Raw genomic sequence first — 13,789 nt, 5'->3', positions numbered from 1 at the left:
GCAGCACTATTTACAATAGCCAGGTAATGCAAGCAACCTAAATGCCCACAGACAGATGAATGGATAAAGATGTGGTACAAATATAAAATGGAATATTACTCAGCCAAAAAAGGAATGAAACTGGGTCATTTGTAGAGACATCGATGGATCTAGAGACTGTCATACAGAATGAAGTAAGCCAGAAAGAGGAAAACAAATATTGTATATTAATGCATATATGTGGAACCTAAAAAATGGTACAGATGAACTGGTTTTCAGGGAAGAAATAGAGACACAGAGGTAGAGAACAAACGTATGGACAACAAGTGTGGGAAGCCATGGGGTGGTGGTGGTGGGATGAGTTGGGAGATTGGGATTGACCTGTATACATGTATATGCATAAAACACATAACTAATAATAACCTGCTGTATAAAAAAATAAATACAATTAAATTTCCAATTTTTAAAAAATAAAATTTTAAAATAAAACAGAAAAAAGTTCTTCCCTTCACACAGATGTATTTATAGGAATGAATTATTTCCATGCTTATATCTATAAATACATAAAAGAGGAATCAAATCTAACTTGAACCATAAAAGAAAAAAAAACCTGAACCCACCAGTTATACAGAGGGAAACCCTATCAGGGCACTTGCTCCAGCGGTAAACAATTCTGAAATTGGTCAGAGGTGGGGAATCACCTCCCATACAGCCAGCAACCCACCCCCCATGCAAGGAGCATCCTCATTGCAAAGCTGGGGGACCGTGCTGAGGCATCTGTGAGTAAACGTGAGCTGAGCCCCAGGCCAGCTGCTGCTGAACTGTTCCCACCCTTCCCAGGTAAAACACCTGAATATGTACAAGGGCTTGAAAGCCTAGAGGAAGGGCCGTGGAGCCACACCAGCGACAGCACGCAGGCCAACTTGGTGCCTGCAGGCCAGCCAGGATGGTCCTGGCCCCGGGCGCTCTTCTGGAAGCTTTCTATTGCCCTGCCTGAGATACCCCTCCTGTCCCGGCCCCCACTGCTTTTTTCCTTCCTCACCTCTGTCCGGAGAGAAATTCCATCGGAAGGTATGGGTGACACATCCTCTTCTTTACAGGTGGCAGCCTGGCAACTCCTGCAGAAAGGCCAGCAGAGCCCCACTCACACCGGGCCACCAACAAAGCCTTGGCCCCTCACTCCCTCCCACCAGCACAGCCCCGAGACTGCTGACGGGGCAGAGAATATGGAGTCAGGCACAACTTCAGGGGCTATTGCTGCCTGGAGCGCTGTTTATATTGACCTCAACCAGGCACACCTGGGGAGGGCCGGCCGGCAGGGTAAGGCTGCCCAGGTCAGCTAATCCACAACCCTCAGGGAATCACATTGTTGAAAATGGACCTCGCTAAGGCAGAAGAGAAGCCAAGGAAAAAAAGGACACAATGCCATTTGCAGCCCCGTAGATGAGTCTAGAGGTAATCACGTGACTTGGAGTAAGTCAGAAAGTGAAAGACACATATCGTATCATATCACTTATAGGTGTTACCTAAAAATGGATACCAGGGCAGATATTTCCACGGAGAAGGGCAATCACAGATTCATTAATCAAACTTATGGTTCACCAATGGAAAGGTGTGAGGATTGGTTTCATTACGATATCGGGGTTAACAGACATAATCAAACACAGGTGACATATAAAATCACCAAAGACCTACGGAATACCAAGAGAAGACTACTCAACATTCTGTCCTAACGTACATGGGAAAAGGATCCCAGGAAGAACAGACATCTGTATATGTGTAAAAGAACCACATCTTCCACACCTACAACAAGCCAAACATTGTAATCAAACTTGCTGTAATAGAAAAAAAAATTAAAAACACGAACAAGAAGTAGTGAGACAAACTTGAGGGGCTTTCTCCTGGCACATTCCATTCTAAATTCCAATCTAGAACACGACTTCCTTTGAGGCTCTGTTGCTCTAGTAACCACATTTGGTAAGGGAGAACTGCTGCCACCTTGTGGCCATTTCACGCAACAGCAGCTTTAATCCCAGCGCTAATGGTCAGTTGATATTCAAAATCATTGCAGGCCTGTAAATGACACCTGCCCTGAAAACAAATCCTGGGGTCACATATCGTCCAAAAAATACAAAGGACGTCCATATTTCAAAACGACCATTTCAAAAGGCATATTTTACGCACATTAGTGTTCTGCTTCTTTTTCTTTCTTTCCTTTTTTGTTAAAAAAAACGGGAATGGAAAAAGGCATCCCTCAGAATGGGCGAAAATCGTTGCAAATGAATCAATGGACAAAGATTTAATCTCCAATATATATATATATATAAACAGCTCATGCAGCTTAATATTAAAAAAAAAATAACCCAATACAAAAATGGGCAGAAGATCTAAAGAGACGTTTCTTCAAAGAAGACACAGAGATGGCCAAGACGCCCATGAAAAGCTGCTCAACAGCACTAATTATTAGAGAAATGCAAATCAAAACTACAATGAGGTATCACCTCACACCTGTTAGAATCGGCATCATCAGAAAATCTACAAACAACAAATTCTGGGGAGGGTGTGGACAAAAGGAGCCCTCTTCCACTATTGGTGGGGATGTAAATTGATACAGTCACTATGGAGAACAGTATGGAGTTTCCTTAAAAAAACTAGAAATAGAATTACCATCTGATCCAGCAATCCCACTTCTGGGCATATACCCAGAGAAAACCATAAATCAAAAAGGCACATTCACCACAATGTTCATTGCAGCACTATTTACAATAGCCAGGTAATGCAAGCAACCTAAATGCCCACAGACAGATGAATGGATAAAGATGTGGTACACATATAAAATGGAATATTACTCAGCCAAAAAAAGGAATGAAACTGGGTCATTTGTAGAGACATCGATGGATCTAGAGACTGTCATACAGAATGAAGTAAGCCAGAAAGAGGAAAACAAATATTGTATATTAATGCATATATGTGGAACCTAAAAAAATGGTACAGATGAACTGGTTTTCAGGGAAGAAATAGAGACACAGAGGTAGAGAACAAACGTATGGACACCAAGTGTGGGAAGCCATGGGGTGGTGGTGGTGGGATGAGTTGGGAGATTGGGATTGACCTGTTTACATGTATATGCATAAAACACATAACTAATAATAACCTGCTGTATAAAAAAATAAATACAATTAAATTTCAAAATTTTAAAAAATAAAATTTTAAAATAAAACAGAAAAAAGTTCTTCCCTTCACAATGATGTATTTATAGGAATGAATTATTTCCATGCTTATATCTATAAATACATAAAAGAGGAATCAAATCTAACTTGAACCATAAAAGAAAAAAAAACCTGAACCCACCAGTTATACAGAGGGAAACCCTATCAGGGCACTTGCTCCAGCGGTAAACAATTCTGAAATTGGTCAGAGGTGGGGAATCACCTCCCATACAGCCAGCAACCCACCCCCCATGCAAGGAGGGTCCTCATTTCAAAGCTCGGGGACCGTGCTGAGGCATCTGTGAGTAAACGTGAGCTGAGCCCCAGGCCAGCTGCTGCTGAACTGTTCCCACCCTTCCCAGGTAAAACACCTGAATATGTACAAGGGCTTGAAAGCCTAGAGGAAGGGCCATGGAGCAACACCAGCGACAGCACGCAGGCCAACTTGGTGCCTGCAGGCCAGCCAGGATGGTCCTGGCCCCGGGCGCTCTTCTGGAATCTTTCTATTGCCCTGCCTGAGTTACCCCTCCTGTCCCGGCCCCCACTGCTTTTTTCCTTCCTCACCTCTGTCCGGAGAGAAATTCCATCAGAAGGTATGGGTGACACATCATCTTCTTTACAGGTGGCTGCCTGGCAACTCCTGCAGAAAGGCCAGCAGAGCCCCACTCACACCGGGCCACCAACAAAGCCTTGGCCCCTCACTCCCTCCCACCAGCACAGCCCCGAGACTGCTGACGGGGCAGAGAATATGGAGTCAGGCACAACTTCAGGGGCTATTGCTGCCTGGAGCGCTGTTTATATTGACCTCAACCAGGCACACCTGGGGAGGGCCGGCCGGCAGGGTAAGGCTGCCCAGGTCAGCTAATCCACAACCCTCAGGGAATCACATTGTTGAAAATGGACCTCGCTAAGGCAGAAGAGAAGCCAAGGAAAAAAAGGACACAATGCCATTTGCAGCCCCGTAGATGAGTCTAGAGGTAATCACGTGACTTGGAGTAAGTCAGAAAGTGAAAGACACATATCGTATCATATCACTTATAGGTGTTTCCTAACAATGGATACCAGGGCAGATATTTCCACGGAGAAGGGCAATCACAGATTCATTAAACAAACTTATGGTTCACCAATGGAAAGGTGTGAGGATTGGTTTCATTACGATATCGGGGTTAACAGACATAATCAAACACAGGTGACATATATAATCACCAAAGACCTACGGAATACCAAGAAAAGACTACTCAACATTCTGTCCTAACGTACATGGGAAAAGGATCCCAGGAAGAACAGACATCTGTATATGTGTAAAAGAACCACATCTTCCACACCTACAACAAGCCAAACATTGTAATCAAACTTGCTGTAATAGAAAAAAAAAGTAAAAACACGAACAAGAAGTAGTGAGACAAACTTGAGGGGCTTTCTCCTGGCACATTCCATTCTAAATTCCAATCTAGAACACGACTTCCTTTGAGGCTCTGTTGCTCTAGTAACCACATTTGGTAAGGGAGAACTTCTGCCACCTTGTGGCCGTTTCACGCAACAGCAGCTTTAATCCCAGCACTAATGGTCAGTTGATATTCAAAATCATTGCAAGCCTGTAAATGACACCTGCCCTGAAAACAAATCCTGGGGTCACATATCGTCCAAAAAATACAAAGGACGTCCATATTTCAAAACGACCATTTCAAAAGGCATATTTTACGCACATTAGTGTTCTGCTTCTTTTTCTTTCTTTCCTTTTTTGTTAAAAAAACGGGAATGGATAAAGGCATCCCTCAGAATGGGTGAAAATCGTTGCAAATGAATCAATGGACAAAGATTTAATCTCCAATATATATATATATATATATATAAACAGCTCATGCAGCTTAATATTAAAAAAAAAATAACCCAATACAAAAATGGGCAGAAGATCTAAAGAGACGTTTCTTCAAAGAAGACACAGAGATGGCCAAGACGCCCATGAAAAGCTGCTCAACAGCACTAATTATTAGAGAAATGCAAATCAAAACTACAATGAGGTATCACCTCACACCTGTTAGAATCGGCATCATCAGAAAATCTACAAACAACAAATTCTGGGGAGGGTGTGGACAAAAGGAGCCCTCTTCCACTATTGGTGGGGATGTAAATTGATACAGTCACTATGGAGAACAGTATGGAGTTTCCTTAAAAAAACTAGAAATAGAATTACCATCTGATCCAGCAATCCCACTTCTGGGCATATACCCAGAGAAAACCATAAATCAAAAAGGCACATTCACCACAATGTTCATTGCAGCACTATTTACAATAGCCAGGTAATGCAAGCAACCTAAATGCCCACAGACAGATGAATGGATAAAGATGTGGTACATATATAAAATGGAATATTACTCAGCCATAAAAAGGAATGAAACTGGGTCATTTGTAGAGACATCGATGGATCTAGAGACTGTCATACAGAATGAAGTAAGTCAGAAAGAGGAAAACAAATATTGTATATTAATGCATATATGTGGAACCTAAAAAATGGTACAGATGAACTGGTTTTCAGGGAAGAAATAGAGACACAGAGGTAGAGAACAAACGTATGGACACCAAGTGTGGGAAGCCATGGGGTGGTGGTGGTGGGATGAGTTGGGAGATTGGGATTGACCTGTATACATGTATATGCATAAAACACATAACTAATAATAACCTGCTGTATAAAAAAATAAATACAATTAAATTTCCAAATGTTAAAAAATAAAATTTTAAAATAAAACAGAAAAAAGTTCTTCCCTTCACACAGATGTATTTATAGGAATGAATTATTTCCATGCTTATATCTATAAATACATAAAAGAGGAATCAAATCTAACTTGAACCATAAAAGAAAAAAAATACCTGAACCCACCAGTTATACAGAGGGAAACCCTATCAGGGCACTTGCTCCAGCGGTAAAGAATTCTGAAATTGGTCAGAGGTGGGGAATCACCTCCCATACAGCCAGCAACCCACCCCCCATGCAAGGAGCGTCCTCATTGCAAAGCTGGGGGACCGTGCTGAGGCATCTGTGAGTAAACGTGAGCTGAGCCCCAGGCCAGCTGCTGCTGAACTGTTCCCACCCTTCCCAGGTAAAACACCTGAATATGTACAAGGGCTTGAAACCCTAGAGGAAGGGCCGTGGAGCCACACCAGCGACAGCACGCAGGCCAACTTGGTGCCTGCAGGCCAGCCAGGATGGTCCTGGCCCCGGGCGCTCTTCTGGAAGCTTTCTATTGCCCTGCCTGAGATACCCCTCCTGTCCCGGCCCCCACTGCTTTTTTCCTTCCTCACCTCTGTCCGGAGAGAAATTCCATCGGAAGGTATGGGTGACACATCCTCTTCTTTACAGGTGGCAGCCTGGCAACTCCTGCAGAAAGGCCAGCAGAGCCCCACTCACACAGGGCCACCAACAAAGCCTTGGCCCCTCACTCCCTCCCACCAGCACAGCCCCGAGACTGCTGACGGGGCAGAGAATATGGAGTCAGGCACAACTTCAGGGGCTATTGCTGCCTGGAGCGCTGTTTATATTGACCTCAACCAGGCACACCTGGGGAGGGCCGGCCGGCAGGGTAAGGCTGCCCAGGTCAGCTAATCCACAACCCTCAGGGAATCACATTGTTGAAAATGGACCTCGCTAAGGCAGAAGAGAAGCCAAGGAAAAAAAGGACACAATGCCATTTGCAGCCCCGTAGATGAGTCTAGAGGTAATCACGTGACTTGGAGTAAGTCAGAAAGTGAAAGACACATATCGTATCATATCACTTATAGGTGTTACCTAAAAATGGATACCAGGGCAGATATTTCCACGGAGAAGGGCAATCACAGATTCATTAAACAAACTTATGGTTCACCAATGGAAAGGTGTGAGGATTGGTTTCATTATGATATCGGGGTTAACAGACATAATAAAACACAGGTGACATATAAAATCACCAAAGACCTACGGAATACCAAGAGAAGACTACTCAACATTCTGTCCTAACGTACATGGGAAAAGGATCCCAGGAAGAACAGACATCTGTATATGTGTAAAAGAACCACATCTTCCACACCTACAACAAGCCAAACATTGTAATCAAACTTGCTGTAATAGAAAAAAAAAAATTAAAAACACGAACAAGAAGTAGTGAGACAAACTTGAGGGGCTTTCTCCTGGCACATTCCATTCTAAATTCCAATCTAGAACACGACTTCCTTTGAGGCTCTGTTGCTCTAGTAACCACATTTGGTAAGGAAGAACTTCTGCCACCTTGTGGCCGTTTCACGCAACAGCAGCTTTAATCCCAGCGCTAATGGTCAGTTGATATTCAAAATCATTGCAGGCCTGTAAATGACACCTGCCCTGAAAACAAATCCTGGGGTCACATATCGTCCAAAAAATACAAAGGACGTCCATATTTCAAAACGACCATTTCAAAAGGCATATTTTACGCACATTAGTGTTCTGCTTCTTTTTCTTTCTTTCCTTTTTTGTTAAAAAAAACGGGAATGGAAAAAGGCATCCCTCAGAATGGGCGAAAATCGTTGCAAATGAATCAATGGACAAAGATTTAATCTCCAATATATATATATATATAAACAGCTCATGCAGCTTAATATTAAAAAAAAATAACCCAATACAAAAATGGGCAGAAGATCTAAAGAGACGTTTCTTCAAAGAAGACACAGAGATGGCCAAGACGCCCATGAAAAGCTGCTCAACAGCACTAATTATTAGAGAAATGCAAATCAAAACTACAATGAGGTATCACCTCACACCTCTTAGAATTGGCATCATCAGAAAATCTACAAACAACAAATTCTGGGGAGGGTGTGGACAAAAGGAGCCCTCTTCCACTATTGGTGGGGATGTAAATTGATACAGTCACTATGGAGAACAGTATGGAGTTTCCTTAAAAAAACTAGAAATAGAATTACCATCTGATCCAGCAATCCCACTTCTGGGCATATACCCAGAGAAAACCATAAATCAAAAAGGCACATTCACCACAATGTTCATTGCAGCACTATTTACAATAGCCAGGTAATGCAAGCAACCTAAATGCCCACAGACAGATGAATGGATAAAGATGTGGTACACATATAAAATGGAATATTACTCAGCCAAAAAAAGGAATGAAACTGGGTCATTTGTAGAGACATCGATGGATCTAGAGACTGTCATACAGAATGAAGTAAGTCAGAAAGAGGAAAACAAATATTGTATATTAATGCATATATGTGGAACCTAAAAAATGGTACAGATGAACTGGTTTTCAGGGAAGAAATAGAGACACAGAGGTAGAGAACAAACGTATGGACACCAAGTGTGGGAAGCCATGGGGTGGTGGTGGTGGGATGAGTTGGGAGATTGGGATTGACCTGTATACATGTATATGCATAAAACACATAACTAATAATAACCTGCTGTATAAAAAAATAAATACAATTAAATTTTCAAATGTTAAAAAATAAAATTTTAAAATAAAACAGAAAAAAGTTCTTCCCTTCACACAGATGTATTTATAGGAATGAATTATTTCCATGCTTATATCTATAAATACATAAAAGAGGAATCAAATCTAACTTGAACCATAAAAGAAAAAAAATACCTGAACCCACCAGTTATACAGAGGGAAACCCTATCAGGGCACTTGCTCCAGCGGTAAACAATTCTGAAATTGGTCAGAGGTGGGGAATCACCTCCCATACAGCCAGCAACCCACCCCCCATGCAAGGAGCGTCCTCATTGCAAAGCTGGGGGACCGTGCTGAGGCATCTGTGAGTAAACGTGAGCTGAGCCCCAGGCCAGCTGCTGCTGAACTGTTCCCACCCTTCCCAGGTAAAACACCTGAATATGTACAAGGGCTTGAAAGCCTAGAGGAAGGGCCGTGGAGCCACACCAGCGACAGCACGCAGGCCAACTTGGTGCCTGCAGGCCAGCCAGGATGGTCCTGGCCCCGGGCGCTCTTCTGGAAGCTTTCTATTGCCCTGCCTGAGATACCCCTCCTGTCCCGGCCCCCACTGCTTTTTTCCTTCCTCACCTCTGTCCGGAGAGAAATTCCATCGGAAGGTATGGGTGACACATCCTCTTCTTTACAGGTGGCAGCCTGGCAACTCCTGCAGAAAGGCCAGCAGAGTCCCACTCACACCGGGCCACCAACAAAGCCTTGGCCCCTCACTCCCTCCCACCAGCACAGCCCCGAGACTGCTGACGGGGCAGAGAATATGGAGTCAGGCACAACTTCAGGGGCTATTGCTGCCTGGAGCGCTGTTTATATTGACCTCAACCAGGCACACCTGGGGAGGGCCGGCCGGCAGGGTAAGGCTGCCCAGGTCAGCTAATCCACAACCCTCAGGGAATCACATTGTTGAAAATGGACCTCGCTAAGGCAGAAGAGAAGCCAAGGAAAAAAAGGACACAATGCCATTTGCAGCCCCGTAGATGAGTCTAGAGGTAATCACGTGACTTGGAGTAAGTCAGAAAGTGAAAGACACATATCGTATCATATCACTTATAGGTATTACCTAAAAATGGATACCAGGGCAGATATTTCCACGGAGAAGGGCAATCACAGATTCATTAAACAAACTTAGGGTTCACCAATGGAAAGGTGTGAGGATTGGTTTCATTATGATATCGGGGTTAACAGACATAATCAAACACAGGTGACATATAAAATCACCAAAGACCTACGGAATACCAAGAGAAGACTACTCAACATTCTGTCCTAACGTACATGGGAAAAGGATCCCAGGAAGAACAGACATCTGTATATGTGTAAAAGAACCACATCTTCCACACCTACAACAAGCCAAACATTGTAATCAAACTTGCTGTAATAGAAAAAAAAAAAATTAAAAACACGAACAAGAAGTAGTGAGACAAACTTGAGGGGCTTTCTCCTGGCACATTCCATTCTAAATTCCAATCTAGAACACGACTTCCTTTGAGGCTCTGTTGCTCTAGTAACCAGATTTGGTAAGGGAGAACTGCTGCCACCTTGTGGCCGTTTCACGCAACAGCAGCTTTAATCCCAGCGCTAATGGTCAGTTGATATTCAAAATCATTGCAGGCCTGTAAATGACACCTGCCCTGAAAACAAATCCTGGGGTCACATATAGTCCAAAAAATACAAAGGACGTCCATATTTCAAAACGACCATTTCAAAAGGCATATTTTACGCACATTAGTGTTCTGCTTCTTTTTCTTTCTTTCCTTTTTTGTTAAAAAAAACGGGAATGGAAAAAGGCATCCCTCAGAATGGGCGAAAATCGTTGCAAATGAATCAATGGACAAAGATTTAATCTCCAATATATATATATATATAAACAGCTCATGCAGCTTAATATTAAAAAAAATAACCCAATACAAAAATGGGCAGAAGATCTAAAGAGACGTTTCTTCAAAGAAGACACAGAGATGGCCGAGACGCCCATGAAAAGCTGCTCAACAGCACTAATTATTAGAGAAATGCAAATCAAAACTACAATGAGGTATCACCTCACACCTGTTAGAATCGGCATCATCAGAAAATCTACAAACAACAAATTCTGGGGAGGGTGTGGACAAAAGGAGCCCTCTTCCACTATTGGTGGGGATGTAAATTGATACAGTCACTATGGAGAACACTATGGAGTTTCCTTAAAAAAACTAGAAATAGAACTACCATCTGATCCAGCAATCCCACTTCTGGGCATATACCCAGAGAAAACCATAAATCAAAAAGGCACATTCACCACAATGTTCATTGCAGCACTATTTACAATAGCCAGGTAATGCAAGCAACCTAAATGCCCACAGACAGATGAATGGATAAAGACGTGGTACACATATAAAATGGAATATTACTCAGCCAAAAAAAGGAATGAAACTGGGCCATTTGTAGAGACATCGATGGATCTAGAGACTGTCATCCAGAATGAAGTAAGCCAGAAAGAGGAAAACAAATATTGTATATTAATGCATATATGTGGAACCTAATAAATGGTACAGATGAACTGGTTTTCAGGGAAGAAATAGAGACACAGAGGTAGAGAACAAACGTATGGACACCAAGTGTGGGAAGCCATGGGGTGGTGGTGGTGGGATGAGTTGGGAGATTGGGATTGACCTGTATACATGTATATGCATAAAACACATAACTAATAATAACCTGCTGTATAAAAAAATAAATACAATTAAATTTCAAAATTTTAAAAAATAAAATTTTAAAATAAAACAGAAAAAAGTTCTTCCCTTCACACAGATGTATTTATAGGAATGAATTATTTCCATGCTTATATCTATAAATACATAAAAGAGGAATCAAATCTAACTTGAACCATAAAAGAAAAAAAAACCTGAACCCACCAGTTATACAGAGGGAAACCCTATCAGGGCACTTGCTCCAGCGGTAAACAATTCTGAAATTGGTCAGAGGTGGGGAATCACCTCCCATACAGCCAGCAACCGACACCCCATGCAAGGAGCGTCCTCATTGCAAAGCTGGGGGACCGTGCTGAGGCATCTGTGAGTAAACGTGAGCTGAGCCCCAGGCCAGCTGCTGCTGAACTGTTCCCACCCTTCCCAGGTAAAACACCTGAATATGTACAAGGGCTTGAAAGCCTAGAGGAAGGGCCATGGAGCCACACCAGCGACAGCACACAGGCCAACTTGGTGCCTGCAGGCCAGCCAGGATGGTCCTGGCCCCGGGCGCTCTTCTGGAAGATTTCTAATGCCCTACCTGAGATACCCCTCCTGTCCCGGGCCCCACTGCTTTTTTCCTTCCTCACCTCTGTCCGGAGAGAAATTCCATCGGAAGGTATGGGTGACACATCCTCTTCTTTACAGGTGGCAGCCTGGCAACTCCTGCAGAAAGGCCAGCAGAGCCCCACTCACCGGGCCACCAACAAAGCCTTGGCCCCTCACTCCCTCCCACCAGCACAGCCCCGAGACTGCTGACGGGGCAGAGAATATGGAGTCAGGCACAACTTCAGGGGCTATTGCTGCCTGGAGCGCTGTTTATATTGACCTCAACCAGGCACACCTGGGGAGGGCCGGCCGGCAGGGTAAGGCTGCCCAGGTCAGCTAATCCACAACCCTCAGGGAATCACATTGTTGAAAATGGACCTCGCTAAGGCAGAAGAGAAGCCAAGGAAAAAAAGGACACAATGCCATTTGCAGCCCCGTAGATGAGTCCAGAGGTAATCACGTGACTTGGAGTAAGTCAGAAAGTGAAAGACACATATCGTATCATATCATTTATAGGTATTACCTAAAAATGGATACCAGGGCAGATATTTCCACGGAGAAGGGCAATCACAGATTCATTAAACAAACTTAGGGTTCACCAATGGAAAGGTGTGAGGATTGGTTTCATTACGATATTAGGGTTAACAGACATAATCAAACACAGGTGACATATATAATCACCAAAGACCTACGGAATACCAAGAGAAGACTACTCAACATTCTGTCCTAACGTACATGGGAAAAGGATCCCAGGAAGAACAGACATCTGTATATGTGTAAAAGAACCACATATTCCACACCTACAACAAGCCAAACATTGTAATCAAACTTGCTGTAATAGAAAATAAAAAATTAAAAACACGAACAAGAAGTAGTGAGACAAACTTGAGGGGCTTTCTCCTGGCACATTCCATTCTAAATTCCAATCTAGAACACGACTTCCTTTGAGGCTCTGTTGCTCTAGTAACCAGATTTGGTAAGGGAGAACTTCTGCCACCTTGTGGCCATTTCACGCAACAGCAGCTTTAATCCCAGCGCTAATGGTTAGTTGATATTCAAAATCATTGCAGGCCTGTAAATGACACCTGCCCTGAAAACAAATCCTGGGGTCACATATCGACCAAAAAATTCAAAGGACGTCCATATTTCAAAACGACCATTTCAAAAGGCATATTTTACGCACATTAGTGTTCTGCTTCTTTTTCTTTCTTTCCTTTTTTGTTAAAAAAAACGGGAATGTAAAAAGGCATCCCTCAGAATGGGAGAAAATTGTTGCAAATGAATCAATGGACAAAGGTTTAATCTCCAATATATATATAAACAGCTCATGCAGCTTAATATTAAAAAAACAAACAACCCAATACAAAAATGGGCAGAAGATCTAAAGAGACGTTTCTTCAAAGAAGACACAGAGATGGCCAAGACGCACATGAAAAGCTGCTCAACAGCACTAATTATTAGAGAAATGCAAATCAAAACTACAATGAGGTATCACCTCACACCTGTTAGAATCGGCATCATCAGAAAATCTACAAACAACAAATTCTGGGGAGGGTGTGGACAAAAGGAGCCCTCTTCCACTATTGGTGGGGATGTAAATTGATACAGTCACTATGGAGAACAGTATGGAGTTTCCTTAAAAAAACTAGAAATAGAATTACCATCTGATCCAGCAATCCCACTTCTGGGCATATACCCAGAGAAAACCATAAATCAAAAAGGCACATTCACCACAATGTTCATTGCAGCACTATTTACAATAGCCAGGTAATGCAAGCAACCTAAATGCCCACAGACAGATGAATGGATAAAGATGTGGTACACATATAAAATGGAATATTACTCAGCCAAAAAAAGGAATGAAACTGGGTCATTTGTA

This window comes from Mesoplodon densirostris, chromosome 3, assembly GCF_025265405.1.
Source record: "Mesoplodon densirostris isolate mMesDen1 chromosome 3, mMesDen1 primary haplotype, whole genome shotgun sequence".
Taxonomy (NCBI): Eukaryota; Metazoa; Chordata; class Mammalia; order Artiodactyla; family Ziphiidae; genus Mesoplodon; species Mesoplodon densirostris.
This window is presented reverse-complemented; position numbering follows the sequence as displayed.